Genomic DNA, 12,476 nt, shown 5'->3' with positions numbered 1-12,476 from the left:
TTCCTGTAAGCCACACAAAAATTAACCACAAAAGGTAGTATTACTGGCGAGAGAGATAGACGAGTTTGTTCACGTATAAGGCAAACCTCCTATCCTACTTCACGACCAGATTTGCGTTTATTCTTACCTCCACCTTTAAGAGACCCTATAGAGAGTGTAAGTGTAAGACTGTCTTGATTATAATCGATGAGGGGTCTTAAACTTTGACTGTCACATAGCTGTAGAAAAAATTCAAGAAACATCAGAGGCAAAGGAACATTAGGGAACTTAGAGGCTAAAGAATTACAAGGTTGCTTTGTAGTTCAGGTTTGAAACCCTTCTCAATAAATGCGATTGCCAAAGCGCACCTTGAATAGCCTTCTTATTAGAAGTTTAGAAGTTTGGGAACTAACCCACATTGCACAACATTAGCTTGTCCATGTAAATCAGCATAGGTATTAATCTCATCTTATTCTTACAGAAGATAAAAGTGCTGTTAAAGTTAAGGTTTAGGCGATTTACATTTCTTCTGAAAATTTCAAGTCTGTTTCAGTGGAAGGTAAGTAGCTATTAGGTAGTAAATATGTCTTTTTTTCTGTCTTACCTTCTTTCCACTACAGTAAAGATCTTGGTGTTTGGTTGGAAGTCCAGTTCTCTCCATAATCTCACTTTTTACATCAACAACTGAGGACGGGTTAGTTAACTGTAAGCACAGAGGACCAAGGTAGCTATGCTCAATAATGACCTGAGTTTGTGAGCTGTAAAAAAAAGCCAGTGTCATTTTTTCCTGTCTCTACATTTAGTTGAATGTGCACGAATGTGAATGGATGTGCATGAATTTGACAGAAAGTACAGTAAATCCGCAGATGTAAAATGTTCTATTCTCATTTGAGGATGACACAGTGGTACAGTATTGTATATCTTACCGGTTGTTGCTCACTGGTTTAGTGGCATTCTGATCCTCTGGGTGTACAACTTCCAACCCAGGAACAGTTTCTTCTTGTTTGCCTGATTCTGGGCCAGTTTCATGTACAGGCAGCACTGGTTCAACTACATATACTCCTGCCATCTGATCCTCTGGGTGTATAACTTCCACCACAGGAACATTTTCTTCTTGTTTGCCCGATTCTGGGCTGGTTTCCTGTACAGGCAGCACTGATTCAACTATGTGTACCCCTGCCATCTGATCCTCTGCGTGTATAACTTCCACCACAGGAACATTTTCTTCTTGTTTGCCTGATTCTGGACTGGTTTCCTGTGCAGGCAGCACTGGTTCAACTATTCCTGCTATAGATGTAGCATCCGCCGCATTGCCACTATTACATTTGCTCTCTGAACATAAATTACCAAACTGAAATGACTCACTTTTGTGAAGCTCCAGCTTTGACACCTAAAGGAAAGTTAACAAACACAAGCTAGTAACCATTAGGAAAGGCACTAGATATTATCAAACACATTTGATAATGATTGATGATCAGGAATAGGTTACCGCTGCCAGTAGTTTTTTTTTTTTTTTTTTTCAAGTTACCCTTGGCTAATAATATTAGTCACTAACACCCATTATCATTCAAGACATTTTTTTCTTCCTTTTCATTGGCCAAAAGTCCACCACAAAACCTGCAAATAACCACAGGTCTGCAAGTATTGGTCTGCTCATGTGTAATACCATACAAATGTGTTTTGCTACAAATTATTCTATTCTGCTTATGCGTAGAGTAATTACCAACAGATGTACACACGCTCCTGTGTGAAAAAATTGTAAGTAGATCGCTTTCTTGAGCTGTCAGAGAGTAACTCAAATTATGAAAACAAACTTGGTGATCAAATGATAAAACAATTTACTGAACTCTGTTATTGCAAAATATTGGGATTCACCGGTGTCTTGCAGATCGATTATTTGCCTCATTCATCTTCGGTCACAGTTTTTCACTAGACAGACCTACCACCCGGCAAATAACATATTATGTATCCCCTTCATTTTAATATCTGCCACTGCATAAGTTCAAGTGTACTTTAACCAAACACCTGACCAGACAAACCTGTTTCTTCTTCTTCTTTGGCTTTGGTCTCTTCTTAAATGAAGCTGAACCAACACCACCAAACCAGACTGTTAAATCATCTCCCTTTTTTCTCTTTTTCTTAGGTTTACAGAGCAAAAGCATGCTGTAGTCAGGTGTAAACTGATGTACATGTTCTGGAGGTGTGTACATGTATTTTACTGGTTTGGGATCGATTCTTTCTTTTGGCGGTACATCATACTTCACCTCCTTTCTTCTAAATTGTCGTTGAACATAACGACAGGCCTTCACATGGTAGAAGTGCCCACTGTCATCACAGTACAGTAGTGTCTGTTGATGGGGAACAACTAAGCATGAATATATATGTTGCAGGTCAAAATGAAAATCAGGTTAAAATGAATCTTAACCCTAATTACTCATGGATCATGAATAAGTAGGGTTAGAAGACAAAGGAAATTGCGCATCAAATGAGGTTAAAATCATTTTAACCTGAATTTTATTTTGACCTGCAACACATCCCCCTGCCTTAACCCAAAATGGATGGAACAACACATTTAACATTAAGATAGTATTTTTAAGCATGAAAACAGGGATGAAATGTCCACCCGGCCATGGTGACTAGACTATGAACTGCAATTTGGACAACCTTTTGCCTGTATTTCCACATTCCAACCTGTTTTAGTTTAGATGCAGACAGAACTATGTACCTCTACATTTATTAGAGCCAAGTATTTTGTTTTCAATCAATCGGTAATTGAGCATTAATATTTTTCTTCCAAACATTTAAACATGTTGCATAAAATGGTGCATAAATACGAATAAAAATACTTTACACATCATAAACTTTGTGTCAAAGTTTCCAAACAAAGGATTTTTCAAATGAATGTGAGAATAGATACATTTTTCATTATACAAATATTTGCACCATATTGGCCATATTAATTAAGACAAAACGCTTTTTTAAGGTAGCACCTCTTGATTATAAAACTAGCATAAAATAAATAATTTAAAAAGTAATTTGAATTTGCATCAGGAACTGCAAGTCAACAAGATTAGTGCAAAGTGTTATGAATGCACATAAAATTTAAAGTTCCATATATTTGCATGGTGTGCTTGCAAGGTGTAACTATGTGGCACTAGTTCAGAGCTCATTCTCACAAGCCCAAGAAAAACATTTTATAAGCATTATCTGTCTCCATAATCTGTAATTTGAATGTCCTAAAAATATTTTCCCCAAAAAATTCACTTGCCTTCCAGGCAAGCACGAGAGTATTCACTCGTTTAATGTTAATTGAAAAAAGCTTATCTAGCACTGGGCTATCGGACACGACTTTTTTTTGCATGCTAAATGCTGTTTCTACTTTATTTTAAGTTCCAATTGGTACATTGGTTCATTTGAATTAGATTTAATTTTTTGCTTTACACTTAAATATGCGTATTTTGTACCCAAAAAATAAATATCAAATACAGTTTAATACAAGACTAGATATTAATTAATGAATACTTACATTTCCTAGCAAACAGTTTGCTACTACTACATCAGCAAGTGTCACAAAAGCATATGTCTAGAAGAAAAGAATTAAGGTGTTAACAGAGACATGTACTGTAGGCCAGGGTGCATGTACTTTTACTTACCCTACGAGGATACAAAATATCACCAAAATAACTTAACTAAAACTACATCTCCACATAAATGCGACAGTTATTTAAAATAATGTCTAAATGCAGGACTTGGAACATAATTTTATCATTTGAGTAACCTACATTTTATTGTACAGGGTGCTTGGTAAGGGGTTAAGCTCTTGCAACACTGTATTATCTCATTAAGAAAATTCCTTCTTCCTCTTTTGTGGTTTTTTCTACATTGGCTAATTTTACAAAGCAGGGAATGGGTAGAAAAACAATTCTTAACTAAGTTTCATAAATTGTAAAACCAAACATCTGAAGATGTCAGAAGTTACCTTTGTAGAGGGAATGCTAACTTTTGTGACTGCACCAGGAAAACCGCACACACCTGGTAAATCGACCAAACTCGGTGTTATTTAATTATATTAATTGTGTGAATTGATTCCAGTGTAATAGGGGTATAAGATTCAATTTTTTGGAGGAAAGAAAATAAACCTTCTTTTTGGTTTGTAAAAGACTGAAGTTTTGATCTGGGCAGACTTTGTTCCCTGTAATAAACATTTAACTAAAAAGAATCAGAAAAACACTGGCAACCAAAAGCAGTAGCCTGTACTTAACTTGCAGATAAAATCACATATTCTGGTTTGAAATTGGATTAGGGTTTGAAGAAGTGGCTGTAGATCCTCACCAAACTTTTCGGGGAGTACTTATTTACCTCCCCAGTATAGAAATGCTTTATGAAAGATAAAATATTTACGGTGTTGTGAAAGTAGTACATTTTTGTTTATTTTTAAAAGATATTTGTCATTGCTTTCTCGAAAAGCACCTAGGTTTATCAAGGGGGATTACAATATAATGTAACAAGTTTTACTCCATTTACATGTATTGTGTTGTTCCAGAAAATATCCATACCCCTCTCACGGAAGAATTTTTTAGCTTGAACCCCCACCCCTGCGGAAATTCCATTTTAGTGTCATACTTTCCTTTAAAAAATTGTGCTTTGTGAAACCCCCCTCCTCCTTGGAACTTCTGTTAACCTTCCTTGGGGTGGGAATGGATATTTTCTGGAACTACACATTCAGGCACAAAAATTGTGAGCAACATAATTTTAGAGTACATTACTGAGTACATTTAAAAAGCATAGGCACGCAAGGCGTGCAAGAGTTATTTTTTTGTGACCTAAAAGTCCTGGAGGTAGCAGTACTCGGTTGACTCTTAATAGTTATGATAAGGGTAACTCATTCACGTATACTGGTCGTGAATTCCATTCAATGGCATTATAGAGTTTAATGTTTTTGTACAACCTTTGATGATTGCTGTCCCTAAATATTTCACAACGATTCTTCAAAACAACTCTTTTCCTTCTTTTTCTCCTTTTTAGCTGATATCCCAACGAAATACGTAAAAAAAACAGACATGCTCTTTTCGAGTACTACTTTGTCTGAACTTGTAAAGTATAGACGACCTTGGAACAGCCCCAGTACTCTGTCAAATAAGTATCTTATCTTTCTATTTTTCTGTATAGCAATCTTAAGGTGGTATGGTACCCTCAAATGGACCAAAAAGTTTAAATATGGTGAAGAAAGATCAATTGTGTGCTATTGCACTCAAGAAGAGAAATTAAATTTCTAGAGTTTTACTCAAAATGGTTGCTATGGAAACCAGCCACAGCCTTTTGAAGTAGTGTTTTATAGTATTGACGCTAACACTTCCTGCTCTTTTACAAAACAAGAATTGACTGTCAAATAAGCATATCATGTAAGTTTCTGTTTTGTTCTGTGCAATGAACCTAAGTTTTGACAGTTAACTCTTATTTTCAGTGCTTTTTACGGCTTTATTTGGAAATACTCTTATTTTTTACCACACCCAGTGGACAAATCATCTCATGTCACGTGAAAGATCTTAAAATGTTACGATTTTTTTGGTTTATATCATCGCGACACTATTGGTCTTTGATCAGCCCAAGTTTCGGGAAATCTACTTAAAAACCTTGCAAAGTAGAAATGTTGGCGCGAAGTCAGTCGGTACAAAAGTAAACTTTTGAGAAAAATGGACTTTAAGTTTCTTACACGAAGTATTAAGCATTTAACGAGCCACAAATAGCGGGGAAGGGGGTGTAGATTGGATCTCGGGGGAGGGGGTGCAATGGTTGTTCTATTTTGTAAAAAGTTACCGCAGTTGTGGGAAATATTGCTTTTCATAAGGGAAATGAATGAGCCTGTGATGGCAATTTGAGGCAAAGCTTTTCACAAATAATTATACCAATCGAGTTGTACATGTCTTAAAAGTTTTTTTTTTTAATAGTTTCGTTCATATAAGTTAAAATAATCTATAGTTTTGGTCACGTTCTTATAGTAAACGGTCGTTGCTATGGCCGTTGCTACGTGAAAAAACTTATACCACTGTGTACTTTCCTTACATTTGACACTCATCTGGAAGGAAATTCGGCAAGATCGTTTCAAAATGTTTTTGACAAGTCCTCAAGGGTCTTAAGTCTTGTATTTCCAAGAAATTGAATTTTTCATGAACATCGCCATATTGTAGGGTACCATACCCCATTAAGTTTGGAACAGATTCTTGAAGGTTGTCGACATCTAAGCTTACGTCTTCCAGTCATCCCTTTGCATCATCCGCTACACACGAAAATACAATATTTCGATCTTACACCTCTTAACTCATTTGCAAAGCATCGTGTTCCCTCTAAATAAGCATAGGAATGCAAGGCGTGCAAGAGTTATTTTTTCTTGTGAAGTGTCGGAGATAGGAGCATTCATGGAGCTGTTTACAGTAATGATTTGGTCAATTTGACAAGTTGTTTTGGTTGCGATGTACAGCAAGAAAGAAACTGGGAATTTATGATGTACATGCCATGTTACATCGGTCATGGTAAGATAGCTAAATAGTAAACCATAAAATGTTTGACTGAACAAACTACAGTAATATGACACGTCTCCAGATTAATGTAGATACCATCTTATTTTCTAACAGGCAATTTGATTCGTTCTTTGATGCAACCCACACTGTGATTGGTGTGACACGCGCACATAAGAGTGTGAAGTTACCATTTGTAACTAAAGATAGCAAACATCTCGTGGGAAAGAGTGATGACGATTCGTCAACTCTAATTAAATTTACTCCCTTGTGAAAAAAGGGTGTCAAATTACCCTTTGTAACTAAAAAATAAAAATATCTCGTTATATTAGCATGCAACAAGAACAAAACAATCGTTACCTGCACTTACTATTGTAAACGTTTGAACTGTTTCAAATCTAAATAGTCTCGTCTCCTCTAAAATATGTCCTAAGAACTAGAAGCGACGATTCGTGACCTCTAATTGAATTTACGCCTCGTGAAAAACAAAAATATCAAGTTACCCTTTGTAACCAAAATCAAAAATATCTCGAGCCATGTGCATACTACTAACTCATGAACTACTTCAAAACTCAAGACTCATCTCGTTCATATATAACTAGCCAATATTACACTGAAAATTACGCACTCTAAAACAACCCAATGTATGTATGTAACTGTCACCCTCCCCTCCAAACCAGACTAAAAATCACACACCGGCAAAATACACGTCAGTCTTTATTTTTCAATTACCAAAGCCCTTCTGTTTAATACAATAAAACGCTCAAGACTTCATATACAGTGTGTCTCACTAAAGTTATCTTGAACAAAAACAATTTTCTTTTTCTTCTACTACAATTCGTGCTGGCGAAAACCGAAAACCCTGATAACATTGAAGAGAAACGATTTAGTTTCATTTAAAACGTATCCTCTCATTCCAGTAGTAAACAATAACCATTATAATTGTAAAATCGTCACGGAATAATATCTTTTTGTTCTGTTAACCAAATTAATCGTAGTCTCTTCGCTTTTCACATTGAAACTCATCAATGGATGCTGAAATTAACGACACGCCCGGAACACTCATTACGAACTCTGCAGCAATATTTAGGTTTCAATACAACACGCAAACGATTTGAACCTGGTCGCAACTTCCACATTCCCAGTAGTGCATTCCGCCCCCCAAAAATACAATTGTTCCTATCATAGAAACCACATCAACTTTTTTTCATTCACATCTTAAACCTAGTAGTAGAGCGGCTAAGACTCATTTAATTCAAAACCTTATCTAATGGGAAAAGCTCACCCTTCATCGCATGCTCGTAGTTATATGCCAAACACTATGTTTCTTTGACTGATTGTCCAGTTGCAAATGATTATCAAACCCGCCCACAAATCCTCAGCCTAACCCACAGAAGATGTCAAAGTAAGCCCAATATATGAAGACTTCCTCCTCTTTTAAATAAGAATAAATATGGCCGTTCTGAACGGTATCGGGATCAAATCTTCTCACATACCATTTACCTTAACAACAAGAAATTTGATTGGCTGTTTATAGTAGATCCAATCTGATTGGTGTGACATACATACATCTCTCACTCATTCACTCACTCACTCACCCACTGACCCGTCCATAACATACCCGACGCGCCGACTAAGAGGTCTTTTTTACAAAAAAAGAAAAAATAACTCAAAAATCTAAGTTCTTGACAGGATATCCGATTACCTTCAACACTGGTAGCTGGTCTTTTCTCTTGGAGTTTCTTAGGCCCGGTTCAAACGTCGAACTTTTCATGAGCCGAACCTAATAGCCCCAATTAAGTACATGACGAGATCGACGTTTGAATCAATTAAGTTCATTACATGTTATTTGGATCGACCCGAGAATTAAATTCGATATGGCCAGTCGGTCAGTTCGACTTCGGAGCGACTCCGATTCAAGTGTCGAACTTTTCATGTACTGAATCTAATGCATACATTACAAATACATTAAATAAATCAATTTTTACCCAGAGTTCTGCACATTTCCTATTGTTGTCATGCGTACAGAGCTTGTTTTGACTGTTTTGGAACAAAAATGGCGGGAAGAGTGGGAAGATATGTGTTCCTCTTGCTTCGAGAGCACGAAATATACTTGCTTGATTTGCATAAACCACTTCTGTGTGTGGTGTTCCGTATTTGAAAACGATGAGCGTGTAGCGGGTTGGAAAAGCAGGCAGTTCGGTGGCCTACTGGGAGTCTTCTTTTTGAGAGAAAATGACAAAAGTAATGAATCTTGAAGAAACCGACGACAGGAACGAACTGGACGAGGAAGTCTGATGTTCCTTTGGGAATAAGCAATAATAGAAGGCAAACCAAATTCAAGATTCGTCCTCGGTTGTTTAATGCTAACTGCATTTGGAGTCGCCTTCTTCGATTTATTCTACCCTCCCTGATCATGATCGCACTTGCAAGAAATGCAACCTCTTCATTTCCACTATTTGTCTTGCCCACATTTTTTCCGCCATTTTCGTCAGCAATAACCGACGTTTGCAATAGTGTCTCTTTTATTTTTGCAATCAAGTTCGACTAAATTAGGTTCGACGTTTGAATCAACTGCCGAACTTAATTGTTTGGGTCGCAAATTGGAATTAGGTTTGGCACATGTAAAGTTCGACGTTTGAACCGGGCCTTAGACAAGTGTTTATCACTGATCCCGAACACAAAAGGTGGTCTAGATGAGTAGGGGTTGTGCCATGTCTTAGCGTCTTGCCTCATAATACCTCCTGCATTTTATTTAGGGGAAAAGAGGCTCCCAACAGTTTAATAATTTGTGTGTACGTGTACCTTCAAGAAAATCCTTCAAAGTACTTTCTTGGCAATCAGGTGGAAGGCCATGAAGAAACAGCTTTAAGTCATCAACAAGCATAGTTCCGCTGTTTGTGAAATGTACCATGGTCTGAGACGGAAAAACGGGAAAAACAGTCAGTAAAATACAGACTATAATTATATCATTACAGTTGAACCTTTGGTTGTGACCACCTCTCACAGAAATAGATATACACCAGTAAGGAGAATTTGTATGTCACATCAGGGCAGAATGGACACTAACCAATATTACAACCATTATTATATGGCTAGCTCCGTGAGCGGGCAAGATGAATCAAATCCTGCGCTGTGATTGGCTACCCGAGCGGGCAAGATGGAGCTATCTTGCCCGCTCCGGACTACCTGCCGTGTCCCGCAAGAATAATTTCCCCGAAAGCCATATAATAAATTCTTTATTGACTAAGCTTGTTCGGTCAAGATGGCTGGATATTGGCCTCGTTCTTTTTTTGGCGAGTTTATGGACCTCGACTCCGTCTCGGTCCATAAACACGCAAAAAAAGAACTTGGCCAACATCCCACCATCTTGACCTCACACTTGGTCAATAACCCATACTTCTTACTTCTACCTGTTGTTCTTTGACTAAAAAACTTGGTGAGCAAGTTATAATGGCGGAGTTTTCTTCGCCGGTTTGTTTACTGCGGGAAATACCAACTGAAATGTGCGTGACAAAGTCCATTGCATAATAGTGCAGTGGGGACTGAAAAATGGAGAAATTTTAATCTAAAAAAGCTAAGATGAAAAGATGTGTAATTTTGTCAGATGATACAGTACCGCCTGAAACTATGGACCCATCAGGTTGCGGCAAAACCTCGTCTTTGCCGCATGCTCACACCTTGCGCTCACCACGGGTGAAAATATGTAGCACCAGGGTAAAGACGAGTGCGACCGCAATTGAAAAAATACCGCGGGTAAACAGACCAGGTAATACCTCAGGGAAGTAATGTATGTGTATGGAGTAGAGTGGCATTGTTTCATCAACGTTGCTTGTAAACTCCATCATAATCCGGAATCAAGAAACACACTCGATGCAAAGTCGAATGGTTAACATGTAAATGCCTATCCTCTAGTTTGTTTCGCTCTTTCGAAATGTACATGACTTTTTTATGCTGACTATTAGTAAGCCCTTTTAGGAACTCTGACGGCACTATTCGTAGCCGTTTTAATAGGGTTTGCAGGGTTTTGAAGGTCACTTGATTAGAACGGCAACTGGATGGAGTAGTCTACTACCGCCGTAAGCTACATGCGCTAAACCTTACCAGTTTCAGGTAAAAATGTAACTGTTCGCGTCGTCTAGTTCGTTTAATTTTTTTTTAATCGTAAAACTGATGCATTGAAAGTACTAACGCAACTTCGTTCGTGACTTAGTATTGGAAACAACAGAGGTCAGGAATCAGTGGAGATCAAACATGTAGCATCTTTTGATTTCCACCAGAGGTCACGTGAAATGTTAAAAAATTCTACTAGCCTAAACTGGTGAAAGGTTTCGACTCTCCTTTTGATCAAGTGTATAAAGGCGAATATTATATTTCCCCGTAGGAATCTTTGCCTAAAGGAAGATAACAGTACCGGTCAAAGGGACTGCAGCATTACACGCCCATAAAGCGCGTGTACTACACGCACATTACACGCAGTGTCCACGCACCTTACTTGCACCTTACACGCAAATACACGAAAATGCATGTAATTACTCACGCATAACCAGACATAACTAATCGATCACATCAATGACATCAATGAAATCAATGAGTAATCGATAGGTAATCGATAGGTAATCAGTTGATTAGTCATTGATTATTGCTGATGATCAATGAGTAATCGATGGCTAATCGATGGGCCACAAAATTTTTGGTCATCGATTAATCATTGATTGCATTGATTAGTCATTGATTTCATCCATTACTCATCGATATCATCTCGTGACTGCAAACGTATTTGGCGAAGAAAAACAAAATTAAAACAACTTAAATGTAAACAGATGTTTCCAGGTTTATTCTTTTCAGCTTAAGTAGTGCATGGAAATTAAGCTTCAGAAAGTTCTCCAGTATCTCTTTGCCGTTTGTTGTTGAACCATACCTTGACGTTTGCCCCGTCAAGGTTGTTCAGTTTTGCAAATTCTTCAATAACTCCGTACGATGGATACTTGCTCATCCATTATTTGATTGGTAAATATCGAAAACGGACCATATTGGACTAGTGGTTAATTCTTTTGTTTGTAGCTTGGACTGTGAAAATTCTACAAAGATTTCAAACAAGATGTTCCCTTCACGAAAATACACCGTCCTGGACTCTTTTCAGTTCGTCCAAAAGATTCCAGCAACTCCATCTTCTGAAGGCATTCTTTTACTCGTTGACAAAATTCTTTCAGAAATCGAGGGCCACCGGCAGAGACGGGAGATGCAACTAAAGAAATTGAAGGAAGCCCAAGAGAAAGAAAAGAATGAAAAAATAGAACGTATGAAACAGGGACCTGCCAAAAATATGAAAATAGCGGTTCCAAAACAACTCTTAAAAGATAAAGGAATCGCGTCTCGCTCAAAGGCCAAAAAATCGGAACTTGTACAAATATTCAATACTCAAGCTGGTTATGTAACTGCTTATGACGGATGTTTCCCTAAGCCGAAGCAGTTTTACTTTGCTAACAAACACCCACAAAAAAAAAAAAGTCGATAACCACGTAGTCGATTCTTGTCAGCGTACTTGTTAGTTTCATTTTCAGACTGGTTGGTTACTGTTCAGTTGTTTTGTTATTAAATAAAGAGTTGGGTAAAGTGAAATATTGCACAATTGAGAATCATCTGTATTTGCGATTAGCACTTTGCGTCTCGACATCGTCAACAGGAACTTCAGATACAAGGAAAAATGCGTCTAACACAGATAAAAGAATCACAAACAAAAAAAAAATGGTACAAGAAAGCAAGAAAATTGTCTTTCGTGCGCAGTATTTTAGTCAATGAGTAATCGATGGGTCATTGATGAGTAATCAATTACATCAATGAGTAATCGATGTCATCGATGAGTAATCGATAGGCCACAAAATTTTTGGGCTTCGATTACTCATCGATTACTCATTGATCATCGCCAATAATCAATGACTAATCAACTGATTACTCATCGATTACTCATTGATTACCAGT

The 12,476-nt window shown here is 37.5% G+C and overlaps 1 long non-coding RNA gene and 1 pseudogene across 2 annotated transcripts in view; one reads left to right on the top strand and one right to left on the bottom strand.

The window, feature by feature from the left end:
• Positions 1 to 12,476, bottom strand: part of LOC110058648 (uncharacterized) — a 40,754-nt pseudogene that overhangs the window by 23,439 nt on the left and 4,839 nt on the right. The window contains exons 4-10 of the transcript XR_016209323.1: positions 9,300 to 9,411; positions 3,959 to 4,011; positions 3,506 to 3,562; positions 2,019 to 2,327; positions 906 to 1,369; positions 584 to 737; positions 128 to 218 (exon numbers count right to left, since the gene is read on the bottom strand). The product of XR_016209323.1 is annotated as an uncharacterized LOC110058648 (transcript). The remainder of the gene's footprint in view (positions 1 to 127; positions 219 to 583; positions 738 to 905; positions 1,370 to 2,018; positions 2,328 to 3,505; positions 3,563 to 3,958; positions 4,012 to 9,299; positions 9,412 to 12,476) is intronic.
• Positions 6,346 to 12,476, top strand: part of LOC149107146 (uncharacterized) — a 24,067-nt gene continuing 17,936 nt past the window's right edge. The window contains exon 1 of the long non-coding RNA XR_016209327.1: positions 6,346 to 6,421. This is a non-coding gene — a long non-coding RNA (uncharacterized LOC149107146). The remainder of the gene's footprint in view (positions 6,422 to 12,476) is intronic.

This window comes from Orbicella faveolata, unplaced genomic scaffold, assembly GCF_042242905.1.
Source record: "Orbicella faveolata isolate gen_17 unplaced genomic scaffold, um_ofav_v1 contig_27, whole genome shotgun sequence".
Lineage (NCBI taxonomy): Eukaryota > Metazoa > Cnidaria > Anthozoa > Scleractinia > Merulinidae > Orbicella > Orbicella faveolata.
The sequence above is the reverse complement of the archived record's forward strand: the minus strand, read 5'-3'. Positions and strand labels throughout refer to the sequence as shown.